Source organism: Mus caroli, unplaced genomic scaffold, assembly GCF_978045245.1.
Source record: "Mus caroli unplaced genomic scaffold, Mus_caroli_1 scaffold_11, whole genome shotgun sequence".
Classification (NCBI taxonomy): Eukaryota; Metazoa; Chordata; class Mammalia; order Rodentia; family Muridae; genus Mus; species Mus caroli.
Window position 1 is genome coordinate 70,180,052 of NW_028227266.1, and position 17,981 is coordinate 70,198,032.

A 17,981-nucleotide genomic window follows, 5' to 3' on the forward strand; every position below is an offset into this window, starting at 1 on the left:
AGTATGCTTCAAGACAGACTCAAACAAGTCAATAGAGATTAATTATCTATCATGGACTGATGAAACATGTGCACTTCAAACACTTAGTTAACTCTCTTAATATATTTGTATCTGACCAACCAGGTGTCAAAAGTTTAGTTGGGGGAAAAGATCACTAAAAGTATTCATGGAATGCAGAGGGCTAAGGACTCATGAGGACCACCATAAGCAGGACTGGCTCCAGGGCAGATGTGGGCTGCACTGCCCCCTTGGTGACATGTGTAGCATCATGTAACATACCCTGGACTCCTTCTGACTTTTCATTCAGAAACCATGTGTCTTGGGACAGAACAGAGGTTTCTCTAAAAGCAAGAACCAGGGTACTTTGTGCCAGGTCATGTCTTGAACAAGGGTGAGATCAGTATATAGATTCAATCAACGGTGTGCTAACCTTTTCAACAAGCTTGTGTCTGAGCATTCAGACATCCATTTATAAAAACCTGCCAGTGCAAAGTGATAGAATTCCCGTGGAAGGGACCAAGTGACACATGGAGAAGCACATGCATATTGATCATTCGATCTAGAAATACTATTTATAGGCATAGATCACAAAGATACATTGGACAAAATAAAAACTAACTTGGAAATATGATTTTTGTGTCTAGAAAACACAAAACCAACTCCATTAAATAAGTGGATAGTGGAACAATCTACACTATACCCTATCAGGGGAGGTCTAGGTACCTTTAAAAATAAAGTTCTCTTACACACTGATATGAGAAACTTTTTAAATTAATTTTTGTTGCATGTGTGTTTTGCCTGAAATATATGTATGTGCATTGCATATGTGACCTTTTCAAGGAGGCCAGAAAAAGGTGTCAGATCCTCTGGGACTGGAGTTACAAAAGGTGACCTGTAATATGGATGCTCAGAATTGAACCTGGGTCCTCTGCAAGAGCAGCCAGTTAACTGCTGATCTCTCCAGCCTCAACTTTAGAAACATAAGAATGTGGTAGTGGTTCATGCCTTTAATCTCGGCGCTCTGGAGGCAGAGGTATGTGGATCTCTGGGAGTTTGAGGCCAGCCTGGTCTAAAAAGCAAGTTTCAGGATATCCAGGGCTGTTAAACAGAGAAATCCTGTCTCAAAAAATGAAAACCACAGAAGAATAAAGAGGAGGAGGAGGAGGTTCAGGAGGACAGAAGAGGAGGAGGAGGAGGATAGAGGAGGAGGAGGAGGATGGAGGAGGAGGATAGAGGAGGAAGAGGAGGAGGAAGAAGAGGAGGAGGAGGAGAGGAGGAGGAGAGGAGGATGGAGGAGGAGGATAGAGGAGGAAGAGGAGGAGGAGGAGATGTAAGAATGCGAGTGCTGAGTGGAACAGTGCAGGAGACAAAGATATGTTGGAAAACCATATTCCACCCTGGTATTTACTGATACTAAGGAATTGTCATTTTGTTGGCGTGATGACGTGGTCATGGTTATCTTGGAACAAGTGCACGTTTTAGACAAGCACTGTTCACTGTGTAGGAAACTTAAATACATGAGCCAGGATTTGCTTTAACATGGAACACAGGATAGGAGAAAAGAGAAGTTAAGAAAGCTGCTGTCCCTACATGGGCCAGTTGCTGAACCTAGAATGCGCCTAGTGGGTGTCGCTGATGGATTTCTTTGCACTGGGTGGACTGGACACTTACTCATTTTGAGCCCAAGTCTCTACCCGAGGCTGGCTTTAAACTCTCCATGCAGTTTATAACCTAAACCCTGATCCTCCTCCTAGGATTCCAGGCTGCACCATCATGCTTAGTTTTATGTTGTGCTGGGGATCAAACCCAGGATGCCCTGCAGCCCCAGTCAGTGATCATTCTGTCAACTGACGTGTGCCCCAGGTCTGCATTTGGCATTTTTATTATAGCATATTTTAAATTTCAGTGTGTGATATCACAATATATCACCCTATGGGAAGAAAAACTAGCCATATAAAATAAATATACTTAAGGTAAAATGCCTAGTGGATTTTTAATAACTATAGAAATTAAAGAGAGTAACAAGTTACCTAAATACCTCTGAAATCTGCCCCCAAAGCAGCGCCTGAAGAGGCCGGTGTTGGCAAGCCTGGGAGGGGGTGACGCTCATGTGTTGCAGGTGGCGCTGTAGATTAGAATGACCCTTCTGGCCACTTAGCAATAAATATTAAGAGCCATAAAGCTGTTCAGACCCTTTGACCCACTAATCCCACTCCTGGGAATCTGTCCTAAGGACATAACTCAAACACAGGAAAAAAGCTGCATGTAGAGAGATGTTCTTGCTTCCATTATTTATAATAGAGAGAAAATGGAAATAACGTTAATGCCTTGCACTAAAGGAACCGGCCATAAATCACGAGATACCAGCATGATGGAGTGTATTACATGAATGCTAGAAACAAACACGTTGCAAAGTGTGCGTGTGTGTGTGTGTGTGTGTTTATAAAAAGTCTCAAGGGACAGAAAAACACAAGTTTACCCAAGTAAAAATAAAAGCCATTGAAGGGATTAGGGAAGAGAAATAGTTCTGAGGTTGGTGTAGGATTGTGCCCCCTACCCCAAATGGTGTAGTTTTTCTCCTTTTTGTATAGGAATGGCTTACAAAAATCATTGCCATAATGCTCCTTTGCCTTTCCTTCCTACAGTCTTAAGATTTTGTGCATCAAGATACAGATTGGTGTGTGTGCATGCACATGTATGTGTGCATTTGGGGTCCAAGGTTGACTCTGGGTATCTTCCACTCTTATTTCTACCCTATGTTTGAGACTTGGTCTCTTGATGACCTTGGAGCTTATTGATTTCATTAGATCGGCTGCCCCGTGAGCCCTATCTCTGTCCCATCTCATGATCACTGGGACTACAGGCACAGTCCACCATGACCAGCTTTTTCATGAGTGGTAGGAATTCAAACTCATGTCCTCATGTCTTCAGGTCAAGTACTTTACCAACTGGCCCTTAAGATTTTTAAAACTTAAAACTAAAAAAAAAAAAAAAAAAAAAAAAAAAAAAAAAAAAAAAAAAAGATTTTTAAAACTGACTTTTAGCTGTTTTTTGTTTTGTTTTGTTTTGTTTTGTTTTGTTTTTATCTTTTGGTGGTACTGGGTATTGAACCCAGGGCCTTGAACATGCTAGGCAAGCATTCTACCACTATGTCCCTTGCCCTAAAATGACTTGCCTTTAGGTAGCAGTCAAAATGAGACCTGAATTTCATTGAAAGATCATAGTTGGTAAGGAGAAAAAAATTCCATCAAATAACATAAAAAGTGACATCAAACATGCAGCTTTCCTGCCCCTTAAGGACTCTTAAATGGCTTGGAGGTCAAGGAAACTAGAGATGTGGTTTCCTTTGAACACTAAAATCAGGTTGCAGAGAGTATCAGGGACCTTGGGACATGAGGAGCTCATGGGAAGGCGAGACCACCTAGCTGGCCCTTAGGCTTTGGTTTTTAAAATGACCTCAGTTTTCCATATCTGTGGGCCCTACAATCTCAGATCCAAACTATAGTCCAGAAATAGTTTATTAACAGATTATTTTCTTGCTACTATTCTCTATATAATATAGTATAAAAACTATTCACATAGTGTTGGTATTTTATTAGGATTTGTAAGTAATGCAGAGACACCTAAAGAGAACAGAAAGGGGTGTGTACAGACTCGGCATGAATACTGCACCGTTTCTTAGAAGAACTTGAAATTCTCAGTTTTGGTCTGCACAGAGGATCCTAGAATCAGACACACTCGCAGATACCGAACGATGGCTATAAATCAGTCCATGGCGAAGACACCATCAGGAGAGATGACAGAGAATGTTCTGGATGCTTTTTTGAGAAAGGGAAGAGCTGATGTCACCTCGAGGAGGCGTTTGGTTTGGGGGAGGAAGAAAGGACCGTGGGAAGGATTCAGAGGGTACAGGAGCCTCTGACATAAGTGGCAAATATGCTTCCTGAAGCAATGGCGTGGCTGTGCTAAATGATGTCCTTCAGATGCGGCCAAACCAGGTTTCTGCAGTGCTAGGGATCAATCCTAGGCCTGTTGCATGCTGGGTAAGCACTCTCCAGCTGAGTTACTACTTTTCAGCGCCTCTTTTCTGTCACAATTTATGTTTTGAAACAGGATCTCACATAGCCCAGGCTGGCTAGGAACTATGATGCCAAAGATCTTGAACTTCTCATCATGCCCCTGCCTCCACCCACTGAGTGCTGAGACTACAGACCTGCTCTACCACCGGGGCCCTCAGTGACTGCCTGAGGTGTTCTGATTTGTAACTTGACTTTCAGAAACTTGTTCTTTGGAAAACTTGTTCCTGTAACTTACCCTTCAGGAAAGCTGCATGTAGGTCTAGGTGTCACCAGGTGGTGGCAAATGACCCAAAGTACCGGGCTTGATCAAGCTGGGTTTTAAGAAGTGAAAAGTCAGGGGACCCACTTTCTAGACTTTCATAGGTGACCTCAACAAGACCTAATAGTATTCTCGTGGCTGAATTGAAATGTCACACTGAGGTCCAGCTCTAGCCAGCATGTAATCTTACCTGCTATCTTTAAACTGAGGTTAAAATGATGCTTTCTAATGCCTGTCTCCACACTGTACAGATGGTTTACATTAAAGAGATCTTGCAAGATGCCAACTTTTTAAGCCGGTGTTTAAAGGGAAGGGAAGGAGTGAAGAGATGACTCTGTGGTTAAGAGCACTTACTGCTCTGGCAGAGGACCAGGATTCAGCACCCACACTGGGTGGCATACAACTGTCTGGAATTCCAGCTCCAGAGGACCTGACGCCCTCTTCTGGCTTCTGTGGGTACTGCACACCGTCGTGCAAATACAGATAAGCAGGTACACATATACACAATTTTTAAGTTAATTTTTTTCAGGAGAAGGGAAATGACAGTTGTAGCTTGCTATAACTGATAGTTGCTTTTCTCCTCTTCAACAACAGTTGAGACACTTGCATCTGTAGTTTGAGCTAAGCAATCACTCCTAAGCATGGGCACACACTGGCATTGACTGGGGAGGCAGGGGGGTACACAAACCACATAGTTTCATTAGGTGCTTTGGAAATAGGTTACTGTAGGATTCCTCTCAATTTGCCTCAAAATAGTTACCAACCAGACCAAGAAGATAGCATACAAAAATACTGGAACAGGGTTGGGGAGATAGTTTAGTAAGTCAAGTAGTTACAAGGCTGAGTTAGGTCCTCAGAGCATTCATTTAGAAAGTCAGGCATGGTGCTGAGCTTGTGAGCCCAGTGCTAGGAAGCAGGAAATAGAAGATTCCTGGAGCTTAGTGGCCAGTAAGCTCGTGGGTATTGAGAGACCCTGTCTCGATAGATAGGTAGATACCTAGATAGATAGACAGACAGATAGATTGATGATAGATAGATAGATAGATAGACAGACAGATAGATTGATGATAGATAGATAGATAGATAGATAGATAGATAGATAGATAGATAAAACTATGCAAGTTGATTGCTCTTGAGGAATGATGCTGACATTAGAGGTTTTATTCTGGCCTCCACAAGCATGCACACACAGATATGCACCCACATACCACCCACACCCCTACACTTATACACATGTACGTACACATACACACATACCATACCCATACCACAACCCCACACACTTAACATACACATATACCACACACCCACACACAACCCCACCCACCCCCTATAGACACAGTTTAGAACAGACTTAATGCATCGTGAAGTTGTAAGACTTGCAATGTTCTGGGCTTTTCTTTCTGGCAGTAACACATAGGATACAGGTCATTTTATGTTCGATGATAGAAAAGGACACCGTCTATAGCTGGATTTATGTGACCAATACCCAGTTGTGCAAGGCTCAGGAAGCACAATAATTTAATATGGAACTTGGGAACCATGATGAGAAATTAGTGAAGAAATACGGCCACAAATAAGCATTTGATATTAGACACGATCGGCATAGGTTGTTAAGAAAAAATATTCTCTAGGTATTTTCTTATCCTACTGGGAAATGATAACAGATGTGGAAAAGGCCTCGTAAAAGAGGAAGCACACCGAAGAAAACTGCATGCAAGATTCCTTCCAGCTAGATGACAAGTCCCAGAGCTGTGCACAGTCAGCTTTCGTCCCTCCTTGAATCTGCACTGAAAGTCATGTTAAAAACTGCTAGTCAGGGGCTGAGAGTGTGGCTTATTGGTAGAGTATTTGCCTAGCATACATGAAGCCCTGGGTTTGATCACCAGCACCTCATAAAACTGGGGACACCTGTAATGTCCATACTCGGGGGTACTGACCAGCAGGAGGATCTACATAGTAAATCTGAGGCTACTCTGAACTACAGGAGTCTACCTCAAACAACAAGCACTGTCAAGGGTAGTACAGTGGTTCACACTTGTGATCCTAGAACCCAGGAGGCCAAAGCAGGAGGATAGCCACATGTGCCAGGCCAGCAGAAGGCATCACAGTGAACTCCAGACCAGCCTAGGCTGCAGTATAAGATCCCATTATTAAACAAAACAAAACAACAAACACCCAGTTGATCACAATTAGAAGTCCTATATGGAGACAAAGGCAAAGCAGCCACGATGGTGGTGATTTGGATGAAGCTCTCATAGTTGAGAGGCTGTAAACTGGGAAAGTGTTAAAGTGATGAGGGCTCAATGCCTGGGGTTCTGACCCAAGCAAACAGAACCTCTTGGGGACTTGCTGGTCAAGAACTGGCTTAAGAAGATAAAACCTAAATTTAATTGGAAGCCAACAACTTGCCCTTAATTAGCATCACCAATCAGAAGCAAATACTGAAGCAGAGTCCATTTATAAACCTATAGCTAGGGCCTTCGGAGATCAGAAACTGCCAACTAACTTCTAACTAGGCACTTTCTGATTTAACCACACACACACACACACACACACACACACACACACACACACTTTTAAAATTTGATCTCATGGAACCCAGGCTGGCCTTGACCTCCCTATGTATCTGAGAATGGCCTTGAACTTGGTTCCTGCCTCTATTGAAGACTGTACCACCATGCCTAGTTTATTCTGGGGTTCAAACCCAGGGTTTTGTGCACAGTAGGCAGGCAGCCTAGGAACCAAACTACCTCCTCATTCCTCAATATTTTCTTTGTCTTGCTTCCAACAACACCTTGTTAAAGTTTCTCCCTTGTGCCCCTTGTGAAGCCTTGGACTGAAACATTGGTGTGTGATACTGTCTGATTCATGAATGGACTGAAACAGGTTTGTGTGGTGCTCATGAATGGCTGCCTTCTCAGAGCTAAAACGAGGACAAAACAAAAAATACCAATAGTCACATTGATTCGACTGTTTAAGCTCTTGAAATAGAAAGAAGCCAGCCTACATTTATGGCATCTTTTCTATTCCCTTTAAAATCTGTTTTATTGTATGGTTGCTTTTCATTTTAGGGATAGCCACAAGGCCCACAGGCTCACGTATTTAAGGTCAGGGATTGAAGGGTGTTGAGGAGTGTATTAACATTAATGCGGAAGCCACGCCCACCAGCATCACGCCCACCATCGCCACGCCCACCATCGCCATGCCTACCATCACCACGCCTCTGCTGTGCTATTCCTTCCTTCCTGAGGACACCCTGGCCACCCAACCAGGGTTTTCTGCTTTAAACTTTGTTGACTCGTTGAAACATTTGTCAAAGATGTGTAAATGCTAGTCCATGTTCCTGAATACTCAGAAATTGAACTTTAGATCAAAATAAAAACATAAAACTTTATTCTGAGTCTCTACAGCCTTCTCTTGGGAAATGTCATGGTATTTGAAAACATAAAATGCCCACAAGGAACTAGCTCAGATCTTCAATACTGTCTTCACAATGTACTTAATCTTTATGTGTATGTGTCTGTATGAGTTTTATGTGTACTGGATGCATGCTGGTGCCCTGTGAGGCCAGAAGAGGGTATAAGATCCTTTGGAACCAGAGTTGTAGGTAGTATGTGAGCCCCAGGAACTGAACCCTGAATCTATACAAGAGCGGCAAGTGTTCTTCACTGAGCTATCTCTACAACTATCTCCCCTCCCCTATTCCAATACCATTTTCAAAACTGCTAGGGATCCATTGGGCCAGGGATTTTATAGAACATGGAACAGGACAGGAAAAAACCTTCTAGAATTCCATCCAAGTGTCCACCTCTCTTTTGCTTCCTCTTGTCCTGAGAAGGCCTTGTTTTCGACCCAATCTCTTGCTCCTTGATCTGGCAGAGTTGTTACCTATACCCCTGGCAGATCAGGAATCATGTTTGCTCCCTTCTACCACACAATGAAAACATGTAAATAATTAGCATATTCTGCCCTTTACCTGAAGGACTTGGTTTGGTAACAATCCCCAGGACTCTGGTCTAGAAGTTTTGTCATGTTGTCAGCTTACTGTCATATTTTGGAGCTATGTTTGGCTTAGTTTACTTGCTATGATGCAGATGGAACCCAGGCCCTTGGGAGCAGTCATTCTGCCACTGAGCTACATCTCTATCCTTTTACGTTATAAGTTTAAATTCCCTTCTCCTTGGTAAAGGAAGAGACACCATAGAAAATGCAAAAATAAAAATAATAAAGCTTAGCCTCCTTTTGAAAATAGCAATGCACAGGGCAGTTTGGTGAGATCAGACTGTGTATGCGCTAACACAGCCTGCAAGAATGGCTTCAGGAGGATGAAGAAGAGGGTGCATTACCTCATGGGAGGGGATGAATCAAGGCCCCGACCAAATGAAACTGAAAAATTGCTAAATGAAGCTCTGAGTGGAGAAAATGAAAAATCAATGAAGGCCCAGAGGAGAAAGGCCCATTCTTCATCCCCATGGGCTGCAGCAGGCAGTGGAATCCACTTTCAATTAATGTGTCTTGTGGCATTCAGCCAGGCTGGATATGAACGGGGTGCATATTTTAATCAATTTTTTCTATTAAGTTTGAAGTAATATATAATAATAGAACTATGCTAGTCAGAAGGATCAGTTGGAATGGGCTTCTGAGCTAAGATAATCTTATTTGGTTTGATTTCCATCCTAGATTGATGGGAACTCAACTTCTCAGAGTAGACCAGCATGCAGTTCCTCCCTGGTGCCTAAGAACGACTTAGCTATCGAGATGTCAAGAAAGGATGAACAGAGCGGCTTCCCATTGCCTGTGTATCCACTGGGAAGGAAGGAAGACACGTACTGGGTATCAGGCCTTGGACAGCTTAGCTCCTGGATACTCACAAACAACCCTACATGGTTATCACCTCCAACAAGAAACCAAGGTTCAAGGGGCTGGCAAGAGCTGAGACCTCAGCCACAGCTTCCCTAATGCTCTTTTTTATCCACATCCTGCTGTTCATTCTTCTAAGGACCACAGCTTAGCACTGTGCCAGTGGCCTGGGGGCGGGAGGTGGGGGGGAGGAGGGACATAGACTGGAAAGTGGGGTTTGCCTTGATAAAGGGGTCGGGGCTGTCAGGTGTGTGTGTGTGTGTGTGTGTTTGTGTGTCTGTCTGTCTGTCTGTGTCTGTTGTCTATGTTGTCCACACATATGGTGCACACGTATGTGTACATGCAGAAGTTGATGGCAGATGCCTTCCTCACTGAACCTGGATCTCACCCATTAGGCTAGACTGGCTGGCCAGCAAGCTAAAGGGACCTTCCTGGTGTCTGCCTGGTGATGCCACACTCAGCTTTTTGTCAGTGCTGGGGATCTGAACGTTGGTCCTCATTCTTTCACGGCAAGCACTTTGCCAAGTGAGCCATCTCCCCAGTAGTCTCCCCACCCCCCATTTTATTTTCTGAGACAGGGTCTCTTTAGCCCAGGCTAGCTGTGGATGATGACCTTGAATTTCAGATCCTCCTGCCTCCATCTACCAAGTTCTGGGATTACAGGCCACAGTATGTGGTATGTGCCACCATCGCCAGATGAGTCCCTGATTCTTTAAACTTCCGGGAAGGCGAGTGGGATGGAGAAAGGAAGCAACAGCTTGCTGATCTGTCCCTGCGCTTTCCTGGATAGATAGGAGTTCAGGGAGAAAACCCCAGAAGCTGGGAAGAAGGCTGACTCTGAGCAGTGCAATGGACATCTGTTCATAGCCAGCCAAAAAATGGATCCTAAAAATGGTCCTTTCAAAAACATCCCTAAAGTTTCAGTGTTGTGAATATGAACCCCGCCATACCTGCCCTCCTTCCTCCTTCTCCTCTGGTATCAGTCCAGCATCCAGAACAGCACTCTGAGGCTCAGATACCTGAGCAGTAGGAGCATGCTGTGGAATGATGAGTGGTAATAATCTTGTTCTTGGCTCAATACCCACGGCCCACCCCAGTGGGTCTCAACTCACATTTTCCAGCCTCTCCATTGACCACTCCCTCATCGAATCCAGTCAAACTGGATCCATACCTCGACTCACCCCACACTGTCTGGTCTTCATATTTTTGGTTTTATTTACTCTGTATCTTATCTGGCATGACCTCTTCCACCCATTCAATTTCTGCCTAGAAAAATCCAACCCATCCTGCAAGACGCATTCAGACACTGCCTCCTCCCCACAGACTCTCTACCCACAGGAGAATTAGTTCACCTTTGGAGGCACTGTGGTAATAATACACTCGGCAAACATGCTACCAGTCAGTCCATACTTGCACCTCAGGAGCAGGTACTGTTACAATTGGTTTCCTTTATTGTATAAGAGTCAGGATATTGGAAAAGATAAGGGATTTGTGGATCTGTTCACAACACGAAGCCTAGTCAGAGCAGAGGTAAGGGCAAGGCCAGATTTCATTCCCTCAGAGTTTAGGATAAAACGTCCAGCTTCTGTAGTCCCAGGGCGCATGACTTAGAACCAAATATGTCACTTAGCACATTCCCTCACCCTCTGATGAGTTTCAATATCATTCAGAAAATCGCTTTCGAGAAGGAACTCTGTCCGTGTTTACACCCACTTTATAGAAGGTATGTCTTAAAGGCTCGCTGATCATCTAGCTACTGATAGGCTGGGCTGGCCTCTCCCTTCTCCCCATGCCCAACCCCTAAGTCTAAAGACTGGGCTTTCCTATAGACATAGGCAGAGAGGTAGGAAAAGACTATGTAAAGACAATAGCATGGGGAAAGAACTGCAGCTTGACAAAGGTGACATGAAAAAACCACAGTGGATAATGACCTAGAAACCCAAGCTTCTTATGAGCCGGGAAGAGACAGAGAGCAAGCCCTGGTCACACCAGAGACACAAAAATAAATTCCAGATGGCTTATTCTTTATTTGTCCAAAAATAGTATTTATTGAGCACCTACTGGATACCAGTGACCATTCTAGACATTAGGAATACAGTCATGAATGAAACAGGCCAAAGGCCCTGCCCTCACAAAGCTTCCATTCTATAAGGGGGAGAAAGGCACAAACAAAACATGAAGAACAACCACAGAGGGACGAAGGCAAAACACATAGAATATGGCATAAGTGCCATAGACCAAAAAAGAGGACGGAAGGGGGAGGGGACGGACACATGGGTTCCAATGAAAGATAAAGATGACAAGCACTACTTTTTAAAACTATTACAGAAAATGACAAACAAGACATACAATATTGTAGAAAATTGACAACTGCAACCATAGAAAAACCCCAGTATTTATGTAAGAGATCCACAAATAAATCCCACTGACTGGCAGATAATAACATCACTTAAGCATTTTTCAATAAATGTTCCATGCCAATAATACAGAGAATTTGTACAAATTATCGGGAAGAAAGATAACGGGATTGATCTTAAAACTCAGGGAAGGGTTAAGCATTTGTTCACAGAAGCCTGGGCAGCCAGCTGAAGACACCACTGTGTCTCCCAATCCACGGTGAACATTCACCAGGCTGACAAAGATTCTGCACTAAAGGCGCTGACTATGTATGGCCTGTCTGTTCTTGTGGTTTTGGTTTTATCTAGAATACATAGAGAAGAAAGCTGACCCAACTGTGTTCTTTTGTGATACTTCTAAAAACTTCATGATTTACATAAAGTATTGAGATTTTAAAATAAAGAAGTGATATACGATGTAAACCACTAGACTTGGAAACGATAATGTGTTCACTAGCTATAAATAAATCTTGCTTCAAGTTTTGAGCAGTACCTCCTTTAGATGGGATGGAGAGTGGCCAGGAGGCAAGAAACAGCCTTAGAAGTCCAGGCAAAGGGTCCAAATAAGAGCCAGAGGGGGTTAAAAGGGGATAGGGTGACAAGGGATTTGAACCAGAGTCTGGTTTGGTAGCAAGTTAAGTCAAGTTGATACCATGCTAACCGAGGTCGGAAGACAGAGATCCAAGACACAGGACTGTACGTTGAGGCAAGCCCTTGAGAAGTAAAAGACCCAGATCTAAGAAGATCACCACTTAGCCTACAACCAGGGTCAGGACAGGAGGAAAGAGCAGCATTCAGGAAACATGTAAAGAGTGGTGTTTACACTCTGGGCAATTCCCATCCGATCTGATCCGCAGAACAAGGCATCCCTGGCTTCCAGGGACTCACCACAGCCCAAGAGAGGAGAAATGTCAGACAGACACAAGCACACCATAGTAGGAGAGAGATTTACCCAAGATCCACTTTCTCTGGAGTTCAAGGCTACTCCTTTAAGCCCTGTGATGTCACCTTCTAATGTTGTTCCAAAAGAGATGCCAGAGACTGAGTCCCTAGGAATAGCACAGGTAAGTCACCCCTAGAATCATGAGGGATGCATAATTTTCCACTCTGACTTTGGCATTCCACAAACCCCTACAGAGTAAGTGGGGTTCCAGCTTTAAATGGGCCACCACCAAGTTCATGTCACCAAGATCCCTTTACAGGTATGGTGCTGTCTCCTCTGCTTACTTCCTGTCCTTGCCCCCCTAAGTTAGAGTAGACAAGAGTACAGATATAAAAAGACAAGGACAGACATTGACATGGCAGCATCCGCCCAACAAATTCACTTTCCTATAGAGAAATGACAAAGCAAGAGACTTGTAGAAATGCCAAGGCCAGAGGGATACTCAGTGCACCACTCAAGTCTACTGGCTTATGGAGGCTGATATCACCCTTACCTAACACTGCTGCCACACTGCCCGCTAGCTCCCAGCAACTCTTGCTACCTTTTGACGAAGTAACAGCATGCTAGTGATTAACAAAGGCCTCTATGAAGATAAATCATGCAAGACACATGTCTTGCTTATCTCACTCCCATATATTTTAGCTAGGTGTATTTCTATTTTCATTGGGCATTGAAGTTGTTTAAACTGTGTCTATTCAGGCAAAAATGTCCAGAGGGCTAGAAGCAAACCAAACTTTCCTTAAACAAGAAGAGAGATTATTGGACAATGACTGTAGACAGTCACTCAGAAAGGATATACAGAGGGCCATCTCCAGATATAAGGCCACCATATACAAATATAACCGAACTATGAGGACATTTGGCCGTATCTGCATTTTTGAGAGTATGATCCAGCTCGGGGCGCCTCCTTCCCAGAGCACTGATGCTCTTCGCCTCTCTCCCCTTCTCCTCAGTGAGCATCTTCTGGGGCAGTTCCACCTGGCAGTTTCTCAATTATTTTTAATAGTCTTTTTTCAGTGCAGTTCTTTCTTTGATGTCAAGGAACCCAAGTTTCAAAAACACAATATCCCGTGGATCTCTGAGTTCTCTGATCTGCAGTTTAAGGTTGTATGTGTAGAGGCTACTGTCTGGGAGTGTTCTCACACATGAGCACCCCACGGGGGTCAAGGGTTCCTCTGAATAGCATATCTTCCCTGTTTGTTCCAGAGCTCAGCACAGATCACACCAACTCTTCCCCCGCAGAGTGTACAACTGTTCTTCTAATCACACCCAGTAAGATGCGTCCACCTCTGCCTCTACCATCTTATCATCTTCCAAAGAGCCGGAGACTAAATGTTGAGAAGAGCTCGTGCGACATGATCTGGGGACAGTTCAATTGAATGGGTTAGGGTTGAAGCTTCAGGGCCATGGCTCTTCCCTGATCCCCAAGGACCTACTTACCAGCTATGGGAAGTACTGGGGATGCAGAGCATTTGCCCAAAGCACCCTTTTGTGTTGCCCATCTCAGCACATGGAACAACAATTTTGAAATGAATTGTGTGCCAGCAAATAGGTGAACCCCTTAAAATGGAAGAGTCTTGAGATAGAGAGAATTTAACTCCTCTACTCAAGAGCCCGATGAAGGATGTAGCTCAGTTGGCTGAGCGCTTGCCTAGCATGCATAAGACCCTGGGTTCAATCCCCAGCACTGTATAAACTGGGAAAGTGACACACACATGTCATCCCAGAACTTGTGAGGTGGAGGCAGGAGGATCAGAAGTTCAAGATCATCCTTGGCTACACAGTGAGTTTGAAACCAGCCTGAACAACATGAGACCCTAGTCCCACTCAGACACAAACAAACAAAAACAAACAAACAAAAAACAATGAAGTGTTTTGATGGCTAAGCTAGAGAGTAGCACACAGTATAGAAAAGAAGAGGGGTCCATTTGGTTCCCAAGATTCCCACAGAGAAGAAGACCAGCCCTGAGGATGGGGGAAGCTATGAAGCAGATCCTCTCTCATCACTTACCTCCACATTGTATCTGCACCACAGGAAACCATTTATTGAGAGCAATAATATTAGTAGTAGCTAGTATTCATTAGGTATTTTCCATGATGCATCAATGGACATAATAAGTGAAATATAGATCCACAGATCAATAAATCTCATATATATGTAAATATATGTGTATATACATATATACACACACAAATATATATGTATACACACACACACATACACTCTCACAATCATTTAATTTTAGCCCACAAAACACTCTCAGGAAGATACTCTTATTATTTCTATTTTTCAGAAAGGGAAATGAATAAATTCTCAAAGTCCCACAACTGGTAAACTCGGGTCTGCTTGATTCTAAAGTTCAAGTGTACAAATGTCTTCTAGGCCACTCCTCACATATGAGCATAAGGATCTCTGACTGCAGGAGGAGTGTGTGTGGACTTGCAGCCTGTGGAGGGCCATTTCAGAAGCTTGCTTTTTATGGACAGGAGGGAAATTGCTCTACCACCCGGTTAAAGAGCCAGAAACTTAACACTTCATCCTCAGACAAGGCCATGGCACTGTTGCTCGGCCAAATGTCAGAGGTGATGAGCTGAAAGCCATTTCATTGGGAATTGCAAACATGTCCTGCTTTGGTTTCCATGTGAGAGGCAGGCCCTGCCAATAAAGGCATTGCATTCTGTTGTTCACTGATGCAGGGCACTGTAGCCATGTGTATGGCAGAAAGGGACCCTTTAAACCAGTGGTTCTCAACATGTGGGTTGTAACCCCTTTGGAGGTCAAGTGAGCCTTTCACAAAGGTTGCATATCAGATATCCTGTATATCAGATATTTACATTAAGATTCACAAAAGTAGCAAAATTACAGTTACGAAGTTGCAACAAAACAATTTTATGGTTGGGGGTCACCACAACAGGAGGAACTGAATTAAAGGGTCACAGCATTAGGAAGGCTGAGAGGCACTGCTTCAAACCAAGATAAGGACGACAAGTCCATGCAAACAAAGGGATAGCTCGAGCATCCTCACAGGCAAGCCTGTATATACACACATTCTCTATTTTCTGTTTGACAACTGACCTCACTCTCTCCTGGCAGCTCCACCCACAGCCCACAGGTCTTAATAAAGCTAAGACAGCAGCTATGAATGTGACGCAACACAAAACCATACATTTATGTAATATACAGGATGAGCTGCTAGCTCTCTCTCTCGCTCTCTCTCTCTCTCTTTCTTGAACATGGTTTTATCAATAACACTGTGCTGCAATGTCTAAATGTTGGGCACACCTGTGAATCTGATGGGTCCCTGTCACCTATGGGACACTGCTACACTGTGGACACCTACAATCCTTATTGCACGTTACCATGATACAACAGAATGCCTCCAGGACCCAGAGCCTAGGCTAGCAGGAAGAGATGGACTGGGTTTTAAATTCCCTGCTCCTGGCCCTGGTTGCTGGTCCCTAGGCTTTTTTTTCTGTGATGCTGCTCTGCACTATGTTCACCGCCAGCTTGCCACTGGGTACTGGAGCTTCTAAAGGAGTCTGGCCAGACAATGACAGCATGAAACTCTATAGGAAAGCCAGTCTGCTGGGTACTAGACACACATACACTCATCCTTACACACACTCACCCTTACACACACACATACACACATACAAGAACCCAATATCCACCCTGCTTCCACCAGCATCTGCCAGCTTTGAAGGTTTTTCTAAAGCTGCCCAGCAAGATGGAGAAGCAGAGAGGGGAACATCACTTCTTTCTATCTTCTCACCTTAACCAAACTGCTATGTTGGTGAATTCAGTGACTAATTCAGGGAGACACTAAGTGGATAAAGCTGTCCCTGTCCAAGTGCAAGGACCTGAGTTTGGATCCCTACCCTCCACATAAAAAGTTCAGGTGGGTGTGGCTGCCACCTATAATCCTAATGACTGGGAGGTGGAAACAGGATCCCAGGGCTAGCTGGCTAGCTAGGTGGGCTCTATCAGTAAGCCCCAGTCTGGTGATGGACCCTGCCTTGGTAAACACAGCAGAAGGACATGTGGTATCAACCTTGGCCTTGACAGGCACACATGTGCTCACACACACAAGCACTCATACATACACAGACCAAAAAAACTTCATAACAAAAAAAGGGTGAGAAAAAAAAAAAAGAAATTAAATGATGCTTAGTAGTTAAACTGGAAAACAATTAGGGAGCACGGGCTTGGTCTTATTACACGGTCCAAGAGCTTACTGCTCCACACAGTGGAAGCCAAGTCTTCATTGAGTCAAAGACCGAAAAAGCCACCTTTATTTTGAGCAATGTTCTTAAAGGTTTAGTTCTACTGAGGTGGGGAAAATATATTGCTTAACATAAAAGGTTTTGAAGAGACTCAGACTTAGTAGCTGGATTTGGGGGGCTGATAAGCCTCCATTGACAGTTTCTTCAAAGCCGTTATCACCAAAGTAGGACCACAAAAATGGCAAGAGACATCACCGAGGAGTCCCAGCCTTGGGAAAGGTGAAGTTGTGGCCCAGACAAACCTTTGGGCTTCAAGGGAAAGAGGGAAAATGTCCCTGCCTACATGCACAGGCTGCCCCTTAGACTAGTTCAAATGTGCCTCTCCCTCTGTGTACCAGGTGTTGACAGATTAAAAATACACTTCTCTACTGAAGTGGGAATTCAGCATTCCTTAGTGACTAATTCAGTATGCAGTTTTCCAAACGAGGCCCAAGTGACCTGGGGCGATTGACTTGTGACTTTGTAGATTTTGTCACAATGAAGGGAAGTTCTTAGAGAAAGCCACACCTGTGTTAAGGAGCCTACAAGGCTGGGTGGCTGATGAGAGCCTGCCGATTGTGGAGAGTAGGAATGTTGCAGGTCCAGAGGCAAATTATCTCGGGCTGTTATTAATTGCCCAGCTGTGTCTGACTTTGTGAGTGTCATGTGAAACCTTCTGAGGTATATTACCATAATAGGCCATTAGTAGTCAACCATCCAAAGCTAAGAGCATCATCAGACAGCTCCTACAACATATGACAGAGATTTCCCCACCTGCCAATACTCCTAATGATGTATTTGAAAAGTGCCTTGATTTATGGCTTCCTTTTGCTCTGTAACAATAGAGACTTCACAACATTATCATTTGGGGGTACCCTAAATGCATGTTCCCAGGCCACGATCATTCAATTATGGCTCTAGAATGAACTCTCTCATTCCCTTTGAGGTGTGTGTGTGTGTGTCCTCTTTATGTAAAGCAATGACAAAGCTGAGATCACAGTAACAGATACAGCCTAAAAAAGAGACGGTTCTTTGTCTAAGAACACGGTGGAGCTGGTGAGATGGCTCTGTGGATAAAGGCACTTGCTGTGCAAGCCAGGCCACCTAGGTTTGATCCCTAGAACCTGGGTAAAGGTGGAAGGAGAGAATCCACTCCATAGAGATAGCCTCTGACCTCT

The 17,981-nt window shown here is 44.0% G+C and overlaps 1 protein-coding gene across 3 annotated transcripts in view; it reads right to left on the minus strand.

Moving 5' to 3' along the window:
- Myzap (myocardial zonula adherens protein) overlaps positions 1–17,981 on the minus strand; it is a 114,664-nt gene that overhangs the window by 47,091 nt on the left and 49,592 nt on the right. The window lies entirely within an intron of this gene.